We start from the raw sequence: 13,490 nt of genomic DNA, 5'->3' as shown, positions 1-13,490 counted from the left end.
CATTATGTGGTGTATAATATATAGTAAGAAGAGTATAATGTATAGTAAGAATGAAAAACAGCAGCAGTTTGTAGATACAGGATGGAACTGCAGATCCCCATAATGCAGTAGCGTGGTACAATGGGATAGAATAGAGAAGCAGGGCTGCTGTCAGAGGTCTGTGTGGTCACATGACAGCAATGGGAAAGGGGGGGGGGTGCTCAGCATGGGCCAATCAGGAAGTGAGAATCACAGCTGTGCAGGAGGACAGTGACAGAAACTTTATATACAGCAGTGTGAGTGGCTGAGTGTAAGTGCAGGCAGATTATAGCAGCAGTGTGTATAGCTGAGTGAGATTGCAGGCACAGTATAGCAGGAATGGCGAGGATGGGAAACACAAGGGATGACAGAGACTGTAGGAAGGAATGAGCAAGGTATTGGGTGAGCACAGTATAGCAGCACTCCAGGGAGAGAGGGGTTACAGCTATGAAGAGATTACCTCCACAGCCCCAGCCTGAAGTGGATCTGCTATGATTTGGAAGGTGAGGGAGATTTCCTGGGTCAGAGTACTGTGCTGTAGACCCCGCTGTGCAGACCATGCCCCTCCTCCACTCTCCCTCCCACGCAGTACAGGGAGCTCTTACACCAAAGCAATGCTCTTAAACAAGTTACAATTTTGGAAAACTGTGAGCTCTTCTTGCAAAACGCTTTCAATCCAAGTAAGGCACCGTTCACATGTAGCAAAACTATGTTCATTCTTCAGCGCGGACAGAGCAGGAGCGCGCGCCTCCCATAGACTCCCATTATGAGCGGGAGGCTAACAGCATTCCGCGGCGGACAATTCCGTCACAGAATTCCGATAGTTTTGCTATGTGTGAACGTAGCCTAAAGCCCGTATTCCACGGGTCGTTGGAGGAGCAAACGAGCGCTGTCGGCGCTCGTTTGCTCCTCGTTCGCCGCTCGCTGCCGCCGCTATTCAACGCGGCGACAGCGAGCGGGTGAGTGCGGGAGGGGGCGGCGGGGAGCTGCGGGGGGGCTGCCCGGGGGATCGCTAGATCGTCCGGGCAGCCCATAGGATATAGCAGCATCTGCTGCCGATGCTCCTATTCAACGGAGCGACGGCAGCAGATCGCTGCTATATCAGTCGCTTGTTTTTCAACATGTTGAAAAACAAGCGACTGCAACAATCAGCCGACATGAACGATGTCGGCTGATCGTTGCACTCTATTCCACGGAACGATTATCGTCCGTAGCGGTCGATATCGTCCGAAAACGAACGATAATCGTTCCGTGGAATAGGGCCATTACGCTTAAACCAAGGTACCACAGGTGCAGGGTGGTCCAAAAGTAAGTGGACAGTATGTGTAATAGGGTTATGAACTTGGGGGAGATTTATCAAACATGTCTATTGACGTTTATAGATAAAGTTGTTAATATTAAACTCCCCATTGTTTGCCGGCTCCACCATAATATTTGGTTAGGGTAAAGCATCAGCAATTTGCGGCCTAATGACTTTTACTTCCTACAAAATGGAGCAAAAGCAAATACATTTGACTCTCAGTAATGGTCCAATGACCGGCTGCCGAAGAGCGAGGGCAGCGAAGCGCCTACATGGTTAATATGACCATAAATCAACAGTGTTTGCAAAGACAGTAAAATATGATAAGTGGAGGGGTGGCAGCCCTTACCTACACAGCCTGCCTTTACAAACATCCACGATAGAATGGGTTATCTGTTAGAAGTGTAAAAGGGAGCTGCTCCATATTAAAGGGGAACTCCAGAGGGGAAAAAAAGAACTGGTATCAGAAAGTGATACGGATCTGTAAATCACTTCTATTTAAAAATCTCCAGTCTTCCATTACTTATCAGGTGCTGTATGTCCTACAGGAAGTGGTGTATTCTTTCCAATGTGACAGTGCTCTCTGCTGCCACCTCTGTCAGTGTCAGAAACTGTCCAGTGCAGGAGAGGTTTCCTATGGGGATTTGGTACTGCTCTGGACAGTTCCTGACATGGACAGAGGTGGCAGCAGAGAGCACTGTCAGACTGGAAAAAAAATACACACCACTTCCTGCAGGACATACAGCAGTTGATAAGTACTGGAAGACTGGAGATTTGTACACAGCAGTAATTACAAATCTGCATAACTTTCTGACACCAGAAAAAAAATTTCTTTGGTGATCCGGGATGCAATAGGTTTCTTTCACTATATACAGTGGGCCTTGGATTAGGAACCTAATTCGTTCCGGGACCGTTCTTGTAATCCAAATCCACTCTTAAACCAAAGCAAAGTTTCCCATAAGGAATCCCTAAAATGCAGACAATTGGTCCCACACCAAAAATAATGATTTATTATTCTGAATAACATGTAGAACAAATGAAACAAACATTCAGGAACAGCTGAATATATGATATAAGTTACTGTACAGTATAGCAATCAGCATGTGGAGTGTAATGTATAGTAAGTGCATAAACCTGAAAAACAGCAGCAGTTTGTAGATACAGGATGGAACTGCAGATCCCCATACTGCAGTAGTGTAGTACAACAGGCTAGAATAGAGAAGCAGGGCTGCTGTCAGAGGTCTGTGTGGTCACATGACAGCAATGGGGAAGGGGCGTGTGTTCAGCTTGGACCAATCAGGAAGTTAGAATCACAGAGCTGTGCAGGAGGACAGTGACAGAAACCTCTCTATACAGCAGTGAGAATGGCTGAGTGTGAGTGCAGGGACATTATAACAGCAGTGTGTGTATAGCTAAGTGTGAGTGCAGGCACAGTATAACAGGCGTGTGTATAGCTGAGTGTAGATGCAGGCACATTATATCAGCAGTGTGTATAGCTGAGTGTGAGTGCAGGCATGTTATAGCAGGAATGGAGAGGATGGGAAACACAAGGGCTGACAGAGACTGCAGGGAGCATGAAGGAATGGAGCAGGACATATGTGGGCACATACATACAGCACTCTCTGTCCGGGGAGAGAGGGGTTACAGCTATGAAGAGTTTACCTCCACAGTCCTGTCCCCTGATGTAAGCCCCAGCCTGAAGTGGATCTGCTATGATTTGGAAGATGAGGGAGACTTCCTGTGTCAGAGTACAGGGCTGTAGACCCCACTATGCAGACCATGCCCCTCCTCCACTCCCCCTCTCACCCAGTACAGGGAGCTCTTAAACCAAAGCAATGCCCTTAAACCAAGTTACAATTTTGAAAAACTGTGATCTCTTAAAGAGGATGTACCACCAAACAGCTTTTATTGAAATATACATACCATCATGTAGGCGCTGTATAACCCAGTGATGCGGAGCTTTTTTCAATCCGCTGCCGTTAAAACCGCCGATAAAGTAATATGCTAATGACCTGTGCTCAAGCACAGGAGGCTGACCCTGCTCCGGTTATTCACATCCCTCTCCTCCCCCCAACGCGATGTGCTAGCTTCTCCTCACGCTGGCACGCCTCCTATTCTAATGCTGAAACGCCTCCTATGCTATTTCCAGACCTCCTGCTGCACAGCCCCACCTCCTAATCTTTTCTGCCCGGCCGCGACATCTCTTCTGCTCGTCCGCAGCGTCATCACGTGATCAGCGCCAGGATCACGAGCGCAGTCAGCAGGAGGTCGGGAAATAGCATAGGAGGCGTTTCAGCATTAGAATAGGAGGCGTGCCAGCGTGAGGAGAAGCTGGCACGTCACGGAGGGGGGAGGAGAGGGATGTGAATAACCGGAGCAGGGTCAGCCTCCTGTGCTAAGCAGATTACTTTATCGGCGGTTTTAGCGGCAACCGGGCAACGGATTGAAAAAAGCTCCGCATCACTGGGTTATACATTACAGCGCCTACACGGTGGTATGTATATTTCAATATAAGCTGTTTGGTGGTACATCCTCTTTAACCCCTTAAGGTCCAAGCCAATTTTCGTTTTTGCGCTTTTGCTTTTTCCATTTTATGTTTAAAAGTCCATAGCGCTTGCATTTTTTCACCTAGAGACGTATATGAGCGCTTATTTTTTGCGAAACCAATTGTACTTTGCAATTACAGGCATAATTTTTCCATAAAATATGTTGTGAAACCGGAAAAAAAATCATTTGCGCTGTCAAATTGAAAAAAAAACGAATTTGTTTTGATTTCGGGGAGTTTTGCATTTACGCCGTTCACCCTGTGGTAAAACTGACTTGTTATGCATGTTCCTCAAGTCGTTACGATTACTATGATATATAACATGTATAACTTATATTGTATCTGATGGCCTGTAAAAAATTCAAACCATTGTTAACAAATATATGTCACTTAAAATCGCTCCATTCCCAGGCTTATAGCGCTTTTATCCTTTGGTCTATGGGGCTGTGTGAGGTGTCAGTTTTTGCGCCATGATGCGTTCTTTCTACCGGTACCTTGATTGCGCATATACGACTTTTTGATCGCTTTTTATTACATTTTTTCTGGATTTGATGCGACCAAAAATGCGCAATTTTGCACTTTGGGATTTTTTTGCGCTTACGCCGTTTACCGTGCGAGATCAGGAATGTGATTAATTAATAGTTCGGGCGATTACGCGCGCGGCGATACTAAATATGTTTATTTATTTATTTATTTATATTTATAAAATGGGAAAAGGGGGGTGATTTGGACTTTTATTAGGGGAGGGGATTTTTTATTAATAAAAACACTTTTTTACTTTTTTTTTTACATGGACTAGAAGCCCCCCTGGGGGGCTTGTATATACATAGCACTGATCTCTCATAGAGATCAATGCTGTGTATATACACAGCAAAGATCCATGAGATCGGTCATAGATTGCTATGGCCTGCTGCAGGCCATAGCAATCTATTGCCGAGCCGGGATCAGCGTCATTCCGACGCTGAGGCCCGGCACGGGCAGAAGAACGGATCTCCCCCCCGCGATCGCATCGCGGGGGGGAGATCGGTGCCACTAGACACCAGGGATGCTGTATACGAAGCACTTCAATGCAGCTGCCAGGTTTGACAGCTGCATTGAAGTGCTTAATTAGCCGGCGCGGCAACGGGACCCGCGCCGGCTAACAGAGGCACTGCCCGGCTGCACGTGTCAGCCGGGATCAGCGCCCTTCAGAGCGCGGTCCCGGCGGGACCCCGCTCTGAACACCCCCCGCGGCGCCATGACGTATTAGATACGTCATGGGTCGCTAAGGGGTTAATCCAAGTTACTCTTAAACCAAGGTACCACTGCAGAGGTTAAACCTCTAGGCTTCTTATCGGTCTTTACTAGAGATGAGCGAACCTGGAGCATGCTCGAATAGATCCGAACCCGAACTTTCGGCATTTGATTAGCGGTGGCTGCTGAAGTTGGATAAAGCCCTAAGGCTATGTGGAAAACATGGATATAGTCATTGGCTGTATCCATGTTTCCAGACAACCTTAGAGCTTTATCCAAGTTCAGCAGCCCCCGCTAATCAAATGCTGAACGTTTCGAACCCGAACCCGGTTCGCTCATCTCTAGTCTTTACAGATCTTTTACTTCAGCAGAAACAGCCACAGCCCTCCATCCACATTGCTGAGTCCTATGATAGATGGAGAGGACGGCAATGTTATGGCTGCAAAGTGACAGACAAAACCTTTCTGAACCTGCCGGATCAATGATGGAAGAAGAGACTGGCAGGTGCATAGGGGTCAAATATGACAACACTTGTTCACAGGCAGAGCTGTCAGCAACACACGGCAAACAATCGAGATTGGAATCCTTATAGAACTAGGTCCAGTCTACCACCAATTACAGCTTTAGGCTAGGTTCAGACTATGTAACTGTGCGGCTGTAAGTGTGCGGATGAAACTACGGCCGTGGGAAAAAAATAGACATGCGGCTGAAAACATACGGTCATTTACTTGGAAATCTGGTTCAACTAAAAATATCAAATAAAATCTTAAGAAAGTGATGCAAACACCTCTGGATGCATCTGGGAAAGCAGGGAAACAGTTTACATGAATTGCTATTACCGGGGTTTGCGATCCTCTGCAGTAATGCCGATGCCGATGCCTCTCATGGTTAATATATTGAATTAATAAAACACATTTTCTTTGTAATAAAGTCCCTTCCGTTGTTCAATAATTTAATTCTAACGAATCCATCATTTGGCAATTAAATATACTGTTAAAATAAATATATATATAAATAAATGTGACCCATTTTATGCCACCTATTACCACTCCCATTATTTTGGATTAGGGGTGTCAAACTCAGGCCCTCCAGCTTTTGCAAAACTACAATTCCCATCATGCCTGGATATTGTAGTTTTGCATTAGCTGGAGGGCCTCAGTTTGACACCTACGTTCTAGATCTAGATACTTTTCAAAAGTCTAAAACCACTTTATGGCACATAACGCATTGTACATCGTACCCTAAGGGTGCATTCACACTTACTGGATTCGCAGCATATTTTCTGCTGCGGATCCGCAGCAGATTTCATTTAAATAACTGAACATAGCATCAAATCTGCACAGTCAAGTCTGCTGCGGATCTGCTGCAGATCCTGTAGGTGTGAACACACCTTTAAGGAAAAATGTGAAAAACATAGCAGTGCTGTCATTCTCTATGCTGCTGTACTAGCCTTATATAGAGGCCGGCGTTCCTAGGAAACAGCACTGGTGTATTTGCCTAAATATTTGCTTGCACAGTAAGCAAAATCAGTGGTGACGGGTGGATACATGTACGCAGGGCTGTATCTGCCATTAGCAGTCGCAGCCATGTGTCTAGGGAAGCAATGTAGAGGGGGGGGGGGGGGCAAGTCTTTAGCGAATTTAAAAAATCCACATGGGTCAGAAGTGATGTGAAATTTATGGTTTACGGCCTTGTGTGTATAATGGATTGTCTTTATCAGGGAGAATGAATGGCACGCTTCAGCTTCCGATGATAAAGTGTCGCTTAGATAGGGGAACCAATTCCCAGTTAAAAGTGCAGATTAATGGGGAAAAGACATGGGCCATAGCCAAGGAGAAAGGATATTTAATGCTGCAAGAGAATTATGGCTTTATGATATTTTTCGTTATTTCATAGCTGGTACTTTAGTTTTATTTATTTATTTATTTATTTATTTATTTTTTAGGACACAATGGAGAAAAGAGGCAATTTATAATGCCACACAGAGGTCAACGGCTTCTTCTGTTTGGCCTAGAAGATTTATCACCTAGTCTGTCGGAAAATAGTCATTTAAGGTTCAAAAAATACAACCATCAGTAATATGTAAAACAAAAAAAAAAAGAACAAACAAAGAATCTTATTAATAATAATACTACTACTAATAATAATAATAAATAATTCCTTTTTCAAATAATAAATCAGTGTTCAGGGCTCCAAGTAGAATGGTAATACTGAGACAGTTATGCATAATGCCTCAAGATTTTGGCTAAATTTGCACCCCCCCACACACACAAAAAAAAAAAAAAATATATATATATATATATATATATATATATATATATATATATATATATATATGTTATATAAAATTATTGCAAAAATATAAAAATGCACAATTTTAATATAATATGCGTAAGAATAGTACATATGCCACATACATCATCAAGAAATTTCCCAATGCAATTGGCAAATGTGTCCGCAGACCAACAACAACTAAACACACACAATGCGCTGCACAGGTATTTTGAAATGAAACAGTCATGAGCATACCGCAAAAACACAGTGTGAAACTACCCTTAGGCTAGACTAAGGGCCCTATTACATGGGACGATTATCGTGGGAAAAATCGTTCGAATTTAAACGATAATCATTCTGTGTAATTGCAGGCAACGACCGAAAAATCATTCGTATGTCGCTGATCGTTGACTTAGATCTAAACCTAAAATTATCGTTAATCGTTCGCTGTAATTCCACGTTCGCTCAAGTTCCGCGTTTTTTCACTAATCGTTCAGTGTAATTGCACATTGTTCTGCTGGGATCAGAAGGAATAAACGATCATAGAACCTATCGCAATAACGATCATAGTAATAATAATAATAATTTTATTTGTATAGCACACACAGATTCCGCAGCACTTTACATAGTAACGATCGTATCTAACGATTATTGTTCTGTGTAATATGGTGAACGATTTCAGGTTAACGATGAACAATCTTGTTTGCGATCGTTTATCGTTAGTCGTTAAAAAAACAGTGAAATCCGCTGCGATTATGTAAGCGGCAGCCCCCTTAACCCCCACGGCCCAGTGCATACATTACCTGGTCCGCGCTCCGGCTTGTTCCGTGATTCCTACACTGCTATATTTTTCATCTCATTTGAATTCACTTCTGGCTTTGGCACAAAAACTGCAGTGACAGCACTGCCTTGTGTGAAACCAGCCTAAAGCTGGCCTTATACCTTCAGTAATTTTTCAGCTGTCAGTTATCTCTGACCATTTTTAAACTTTCTAAACGACAACGATCAGCCGATGAGCGTCTTTCACTGATCACTGCCTTTATTACATGAGTCTGCCTGAATCTGCAGATTATCACTCCGTGTAACAGGACCAACGCGAGCGGCGGGTACGGCCAACTAAATCATAGACCCTAAGGTGAGAAGTCTCTATGTTCCTCCTATCCCTGGTATATGGGGACCCTAATAAGAGATTTTTTATGGAAAGCATTGGTCTAAAGTAAGTTAACCAAGAGGTGGTGTAAGAAAGCCAAAAGAGCCTAACCTGTCTAGCAAGATGTGCCACATCTATCATACAGTGATAAGCATGGTGCAGCTCCTGCCTGCCTGGTCTAGATGGAAGGTAGGAATAATAAATCCACCCCATTGTGTCCAGTACAACCAGTCAATAAAACAAAATGAACAGGTGCCAAAAAAGTGTAAGTTTTATTGGCTCACAGAACAAGGAAAAAATAAGAGCAGTGTTACCCTGGTCAATGAGTAGTTGTTCCTAATATCCTAACCGTTAAAGGCGTTGTCCAGGCATGGTCACTTTCTTCCAGAAATAGCGCCATTTCTATCCTCAGTTCTGCTGCAGCTCAGTTCCATTTAAGTGAATGGAGGTGAATTGTAATACCACATACAACCTGAGGATAGGGGTGGCGCTGTTTCTGTAAGAAGGTAGCAGTGTTTTTTTCTAATCCCAGAGAACCCTTTAAAAGGGGTACTCCAGCAAAATCTTTTTCACACTTACCGGATCCGCAGCGTATTTTCTGCTGCTGATCCGCAGCAGATTTCATTTAAATAACTGAACACAGCATCAAATCTGCACCATTAAATCTCCTGCGGATCCTGTAGGTGTGAACACACCCTTAAATCAACTGGTGTCAGAAAGTTATATAGATTTGTAATTTACTTTAAAAATCTCAAGTCTTCCAGTACTTATCAGCTGCTGTAAGTCCTGCATGAAATGTTTTATTTTCAGTCTCAGACAGTGCAGTTCGCTGACATCTCTGGCCAAGACAGAAACTCTCCACAGTAGAAGTTTTCTATGGGACTTCCTGTCTCGGCCAGAGGTGGCAGAAGAGAGCACTGTCTCAGACTGAAAATAAACAACATTTCCTGCAGTAGTGAGCTCCTTTAGAAAACCTCTCCTGCTCTGGGCAGTTCCCAACATGGACAGAGGTGGCAGCAGAGAGCACTGTGTCAGACTGGAGAGAATACAACACTTCCTGCAAAACATACAGCAGCTGATAAGTACCGGAAGACTGGAAATTTTTAAATAGAAGTAAATTACAAACCTATATAACTTTCTGACATCAGTTCATATGAAATAAAGAGATTTCATCAGAGTACCCCTTTAAGGCTGTATACACATTGGCCTTATGCGTGTGGTTTTTGACCTAGACACCTCACTGCTTTCCATTCAACGTAAGACATTGTCTTCTTGTGTCTACAGGAACATAGAGAAGCTGGAGATGACAGATCGACCGCTGGACACAGACATTAGCAATAAAAAATTACAGCAAAAATAATTACAGGTTAGAAGAATTTATTTTATTAAGACAGAGATGACGGCCCAGGACCTGGGTGGGAACTGCTATTAGGGGCTTATGGGATCAGCCAAGGGGACGGAACTCACTGAGGATCTAACAAGATGACGTATAGAAGGAGGAGGAGGAGGGGGGGGGGGGTTCTGGACAGGAATAGGAATTCAGCTGTACAAGGAGGGGTGCATTAAGGGGCACAGTTTAAAAACAGCAGTTGGGGTCTTCCACACTATATATCAGGGGTAGGAAACCTTGGCTCTCTAGCTGTTGCAAAACTTCAACTCCCATCATGCCTGGACAGCCAAAGCTTTAGCTTTGGCTGTCCAGGCATGATGGGAGTTGTAGTTTTGCAACAGCTGGAGGGTTAAGGGTTCCCTATCCCTGCTTTACAAGAAGGAAACCCCCATGTCAACCCATTCCATTTATGTTAGGTGGAGAAGCGCCCAAATAGTCCTAGATAACATATCAATAGCACTGCTTAGAATGACTATAGAACAGAAGAATGTCTCTAAAATAGTGTCACAGTCCCAGGCACACCTTATGACCTATAAATGACATCACACATCGGAACAAGTTATCTTGCCACGTCTTTGGCCTATATTCTAATCATAGACCCTAAGGTGGCACATAACCTATGAGAAGTCTCTATGTTCCTCCTAAGGTCAAAGTATCATCAACACAGAAACCTGAAGTTCCAGATACTGAAATAACATGACATAGCAGACGTGTCAGAGAAGAAGAAGGAAACTGACTGAATCTGATAAGAAAGCTGATTTTAAGAAGCATTTAGTTACAAGTTGATCTGAAGGAGCCGGAGATTAGGAGCACAATGGAAAATAACCAGGACACAGTGAGCCGTCTTGTTCTCAGATACTAGAACTGTTACAATTACTGGCCCTTAAAACGTAACTTTTGATATGTTGCTGCCCATAATAAGACTAACAATTTAGTCCATACTTTGTTATTTCCTATTAAGTCTCCTTCCCCCAGTTTTGAGCTGCTGCTTTCTGCTGAACAAAAAAAATCTGTGTGAGCTTTTTGTCTTCTCCTCCCCCCCCCCCTCCCTTCTGACACAGCTAATATAAAGAAGTCCCTGGCCAGCTGTATCTACAACATTGTAGCTTCTTTGTAATGCTGGGAGGATTAATCACAGAGAGTCCATCAGCAAGGTGACATCAGAACAACCTTCCAAGCATTACAAAGAAGCTACAATGTTGCAGATAAAGCCTGCCAGGGACTTGTTTACATCAGCCGTCTCAGACGGCAGGGGAGAGAAGGTGGGGGGGGGGGGGGGGAGAAAGAGAGAAAAGTTCAAACAGATTTTTGTGTTTTCAGCAGAAAGCAGCAGCTCAAAACTGGGGAAAGGAGACAGAATAGATAACAACAAGTATGGAGGAAATCTATATGGCCGCCATATAACGGTAAATAACTTCCATTATTTCAATATAACAGCCGTTGTTTTGAAATAACAGCAAATATGTTTTCAATCCACTCCTTGTTTTGGTTGCTATACAGCCTCAAATATACGTAGTGTGAACATAGCCTTATACTGCTATACTATACACACACACACACACACATCCTATATTGTACTGCTATACTATATACACATCCTATATTATACTGCTATACTATACACACACATCTATACTATACTGCTATACTATACACAAATCCTATATACTATATTGTACTGCTATACTATGTACACATCCTATACAATATATTATACTGCTAGACTATATATACACATCCTATATACCGTATTATACACATCCTATATTATACTGCTATACCATATATACACACCCTATATACTATATTATACTGCTATACTATATATACACACACACTATATACTATATTATACTGCTATACTATATATACACACACACTATATACTATATTATACTGCTATACTATATATACACACACACACTATATACTATATTATACTGCTATACTATATATACACACACACACTATATACTATATTATACTGCTATACTATATATACACACCCTATATACTATATTATACTGCTATACTATATATACACACACACCCTATATACTATATTATACTGCTATACTATATACACACACACATACTATATACACACCCAATATACTATATTATACTGCTATACTATATACACACCCTATATACTATATTTTACTGCTATACTATTTATACACACACACCCTATATACTATATTGTACTGCTATACTATGTACACATCCTATACAATATATTATACTGCTAGACTATAAATACATCCTATATACCGTATTATACACATCCTATATTATACTGCTATACTATATATATATATATATATATATATATATATATATATATATATATATATATATATATACACACACACACACATACACACACACCCTATATACTATATTATACTGCTATACTATTTATACACACACACACATACTATTTACACACCCGATATACTATATTATACTATATACACACAAATACTATATTATACTGCTATACTATATATACATCCTATACTACCAGGACAACAGAGATTTCTAAACGATTTCATAAGAATTACAGCCCGGACACGTGGTAGACCAGGAAGACTGCACAGCACAGGACCCACATTGCTGAATGGGATCAGATACTTTGTGTAACAAATTGTAAATAAAGAAATAAACAATGTAGCAAAAAAAAAAAAACACACACTCTGAAAAACTATAACCCCATAATAAACAGTAGCCCTTGAAGAATAAACATCAGAACTGCAAAGTCAAGGATGCTGAGATCTGGGGTGCTCTCAGACTTGGTATGTATAGGTACCCAGCATCCCCCTCACCTGTAGACATAATACAGGGGTACACAGACAGAGAACATTACTGATGGGGGTCAGGGCTGACAGGTAGCAAACAGCATCCTATATCTCAGCCAGTGTGTATCAGGGTGAACTGTAAGCATAGGGCAGGGAACCTTGGCTCTCCAGTTGTTGCAAAACTACAACTCCCATCATGCCTGGACAGCCAAAGCGTTAGCTTTGGCTGTCCAGGCATGATGGGAGTTGTAGTTTTGCAACAACTGGAGAGCCAAGGTTCCCTACCCCTGGTATAGGGGATACTAGGACTCTATATTAGTTAATGAAATTAGGCAATGCCAAGTATTAGCATGCAATGACAGCTGGGCATGCTGGGAGTTGTAGTTTTGCACAGCCTTGAGAGATGCAAGTTAGGAGGGCACTGCTACATAGAAAGAGTGTAAGGCTCTATGGACTCCCAGTGCCAGCTATGCCACCCTATGCCCAGCACACTGACTATGCACTGCACTTACCCGGCTCCGCTGTCCTGTATCTGGATGTCTGGCAGCTCCTTCTCCTTTTGTTGCTGCCTATGAGAGCCCTCTTCCTACCACTGCCTCTCCTCACCATCTGCTGACATGGGTACATCACCTAGCGAGCCTCCTATTGGCTCTGCCCACACCACGTGTACCGCACGCCAACCACGGACCAATCAGGTTCTAGCGGCTCCCTTAGAACGGCTCCTCCCTCCCGACACGTCACCAACTCGCCGCAAAGGCGCTTGGGATCTGTAGTCTTAA

The 13,490-nt window shown here is 42.8% G+C and overlaps 1 protein-coding gene across 3 annotated transcripts in view; it reads right to left on the bottom strand.

Annotated features, from left to right (window-relative positions):
• Positions 1 to 13,490, bottom strand: part of ACLY (ATP citrate lyase) — a 58,160-nt gene that overhangs the window by 31,993 nt on the left and 12,677 nt on the right. For 2 of the 3 annotated variants that reach the window (XM_069953744.1, XM_069953747.1), the window contains exon 1: positions 13,224 to 13,334. The exons of the other annotated variant lie outside the window; for it this stretch is intronic. The gene's annotated coding sequence lies outside the window, so the exon portion shown is untranslated. Of the gene's footprint in view, positions 1 to 13,223; positions 13,335 to 13,490 lie in introns of those variants that run through there. 3 annotated transcript variants of the gene reach the window in all.

This window comes from Dendropsophus ebraccatus, chromosome 14 (genome assembly GCF_027789765.1).
Source record: "Dendropsophus ebraccatus isolate aDenEbr1 chromosome 14, aDenEbr1.pat, whole genome shotgun sequence".
NCBI classification, from domain to species: domain Eukaryota; kingdom Metazoa; phylum Chordata; class Amphibia; order Anura; family Hylidae; genus Dendropsophus; species Dendropsophus ebraccatus.
This window is presented reverse-complemented; position numbering and strand designations above follow the sequence as displayed.